The sequence below is a fragment of the Eimeria acervulina genome, genomic scaffold (assembly GCF_000499425.1).
Source record: "Eimeria acervulina Houghton genomic scaffold, Eah_scaff689, whole genome shotgun sequence".
NCBI classification, from domain to species: Eukaryota; Apicomplexa; class Conoidasida; order Eucoccidiorida; family Eimeriidae; genus Eimeria; species Eimeria acervulina.
Window position 1 is genome coordinate 8,519 of NW_013547197.1, and position 3,982 is coordinate 12,500.

Here is a 3,982-nt window from a genome sequence, read left to right on the forward strand (position 1 = left end):
GAGTCCTTCTCCTTGCTGCTGATAAATTTTGAGAGTCTGTGCATATTAATTATATTTAATTATTTATTGTTTTTCTTTTAACTCTAAATTTAAAATACCTTATTTCAGGTGTACGTACACCGCAAACCAACTCGATGTACAAGGTAAGAAAGAAGCAGATAATATAGCAGCTACTGTTTATTTCTGTTTAATTAACAGATAAAATAAATAATTATAATAAATAAAAGAGTTAAATTAATACTTTATCAATTCTAATTCTTCATACAATACACCTGGAGGGCCTCGGGGGGCCCCTCAGCCTTTGGTTGTGCTCGGGTTCTGGACACTGCTAGCTGTGCTAGCTATGCATTAAACATCTTTTTAAAGTTTATTTATTATCATTTTTCTCTTTTTATTGAGTGTTATCTAGTTAAAACCTTCTTGAGATTAGGATATTAGCATCAATACACCCGAAGTCGGCTGCGCTCCCTGCTGCTGCTGCTGCTGCTGTTGCTGCTGCTGATTTGCTGCAGTGGAACGACAGCAGCAAGACCAGCAGCAGCAGCAGCAGCAGCAGCAGCAGAATTTCGTTTCTTTCTCAGTTACATTTCTTTCTCATCTTACAGAGCAGCAACAGCAGCACCAGCGGCCAGCAGCAGCAGCAGCAGTACCGATCGCAGCAGCAGCGCCGATCGCAGCAGCAGCAACAGCAGCGCCGAACGCAGCAGCAGCAGCAGCGGCTGCTGCTGCAGCGGGAGCAGCACAAGCTATCAGAATGGAGACCCTGAAAGGGGGGGGCCTCCCCCGCAGCCTCTCTGAACATCTAATGCTGCAGCTGCTGCACCGCAACCACGAGGAGCTGCTGAGTTTAGCTGTCTCCTCAGGCTCCGAGTGTCTCCTTTTGCTTCCCCAAGAAAGCCAGCTAAAGGGCTTCCACATCGATCAGGTCCAAACCCTAAACCCTAAACCCTAAACCCTAAACCCTAAACCCTAAACCCTAATCTCTTCCTTAAATCCTACACCCTAAACCCTAAACCCTAGTGAAAGCCCTAAACCTTAAGCCCTAAACCCTAAACCCTAATAATCTACACACCGTCTCGCATTAACAAACTCTACGGGCTCAAATCAAATTAAAAGGACTCTACTAAACCCTAAACCCTAAACCCTAAACCCTCGTTAGCTTGGGGCCTTCTTGAATTTGAGTGTGTGGTAAGGGGCATTGCTGCATCATGTTGTATCTGTCTTTGTTTGTTTATTTTAATTTGTTTATATTTACGCTTCTGTTTATGCGTTGCTGTCTCCTATAGACATTTTTAGAGACACATATTCTGCAGGGGACCCCCTACGGAGACACTTTTGTTAATTTCAGAGGGCAAGAGGTTGAGAGAGAAGGCGATGAATTAACAACATCTCTTGGCTTCACCACTAAAGGCAAACGAAACCCTAAACCCTAAACCCTAAACCCTAAACCCTAAACCCTAAACCCTAAACCCTGAACCCTAAACCCTAAACCCTAAACCCTAAATCCTAAAAACCCTAAACCCTAAACCCTAAACCCTAAACCCTGAATACAGAAGACGTATACACCTCAATTAAACCTTCAGCTTCACCTCTACACACTCGTCACTCAGCCTGTCTCCTCTACTACCTTTACCCTCTCTTTACACGGAGACACATAATCTCCTAAGGGCCCCCCCCCCTTAGGGGCCCCTATTTGAAGCATTAGAGTTGTTATGCATGGTATGTTGATTGGGGCTTGACTGTGGGGTGTCTGTGCATGCAGTGAGTGTCTCTATTCTAAGAGAAGAGCAGATGTTTGCTGCAGGGGGCCCCTTTACCTGTCTCCTTATATCAACACCGCTGCTGCCATCGCCAGCAGGTAGACATGCAGACACTGCAGCTTCTTCTAAAGCTCTTGCTTCATCTGAACGCAAGACATACGCTTTAAAGGGGGCCCCTCAGGGGCCCCCGGGGGCCCCTACCTCTACCCCACAAGAGTTACCGTTTATAACAGCGACGGAGACACAACAACGCGTGGAGACCTGGTGGAAGCAGGGGCCCCAGGGGGCCCTCTCTGAAAGGCTTGTGCATGCAGAGATTGCTAAGTTCAAAGCTACTTATGTGCTGGTGAGGAGACAGTTCAAATGGGGCTGAGAGATAAACGCAATGCATTTTAAAGGTGTATTAACTCTCGCAGAAGACAGGCTATTCCTACCCCCTTTACATTATACATATATATATATATATTTATATATATATTTATATATATATACATATACATATATATATATATATGTATAAATGCATATATATACATATATATATGTATACATACATATATATAAATGTATATTTGACTATAAACCTGTATTCGTATATATATATTATATATATAAATATATAAATATATAAATATATCATTAATCATAGTTTTGTTGTTGCTGGGGCTGTGAAGGTGCCTGGGCTCGAAGAGGCGGTGGCGCAGCGCATGCGGCGTCTGATCTCCGCCTGCTGCCGACATTTGCTGCCTGCAGTCGCTGAGACCAAGGAAGCCCCTGTCCTCATGGAACGGTAAGAGCTGCAGCAGCAGCAGCAGCAGCAGCAGCAGCAGCAGCAGCAGATGCAGATGCAGATGCAGCAGCAGCAGCAGATGCAGCAGTAAATGCAGTTGCAGATGCAGCAGATGCAGCAGATGCAGCAGTAGATGCAGCAGCAGCAGCAGTAGCAGCCAACAAGATGTTTAGGTGTAGTAGTAGTAGCCTAAGAGTGTTTTTAAGATATAGGGATGTATTGTTTGAAAGGAGACAGTTGAAGGGTGCAGAGACACCCTAATAACGCCTGTGGCTTGCACAGAATGGAGACAGAAGCGAGAAACATTGTTGAGTGTTGTTTAATTGCTGCTGCTGCTGCTGCTGCCGCTGCTGCTGCTGCTGCTGCTGCTGCTGCTGCTGCTGCTGTGTGCATGCATTGCAGCTATGTGTGGCTGGAGGTGCATGACCGTCTTTGGCCGTTCTTTTTGGAGACAGGAGAAGCAAAGCAAGCAGAATTTGAGGTTAGAATTAATTTAGAGTGTATAGATGCAAGTCTTGTGTTAATTATATCGTTTCATGTTATGTGCTGCCTATACACCCCAAATGCTTATCTCTGTATACATACATGCATGCATGCATGCATGCATGCATGCAGAGGGGCATCAGTCTCTTCCGGCTATCTCGTCTCTCTTACTTACAATCTCTTGGTCTTCGTCGCGAGCTCCAAGGCACTCAAACAGAAGAGGCTGCAAAGGAGTTGGGAAAGGTGCGGTGGGGTGTATGCATGCACTCTGAGGTGTATAGGCAGCTTAGTTTAACAACATTACACCGCAAACCCTTCAGATAATGAAGCTCAAAACGATTTGAATATAAACTATTATATATATATAATATATTTATTATATACAATAGATCTAATGTATATATTATATATTATCTAATATATAATAGATATATATAATTGATATATTATATATGATATATTTATTATATACTATGCATATATTATATATTTTATATAATATATATACATGTATATAGAGGAGTATCTGTATATAATATATATAATGCACATATTATATATATATGTATATATATATATATGTATATATATATATATATATGTATATATATATATATATACATATATCTTCAGGATATGACTGTCTTATAACTCAATTCATCAATTTGCTGGAGAAAGAAAACAGCTAAATAATTATAAATTTATTATTTTAAATAAATGCGTATGAAGTTGTTTTTAGCATTTTGTGGTGTATGCATGCAGATAATGATTATATATTTGTGATAGATGACGATCGCATGCAGGTGTACATACACCCCGTTTATTACTTTTTTCTTCAGGTCCCATCTATGCTGCTACCCCACGAGAAGCTGCGGCAGCTATGCCTAGCAGTAGAGGCTATACACCGCGCATGCAGTGCTGCTGTTGCTGCTGCTGCTGCTTCATCCAG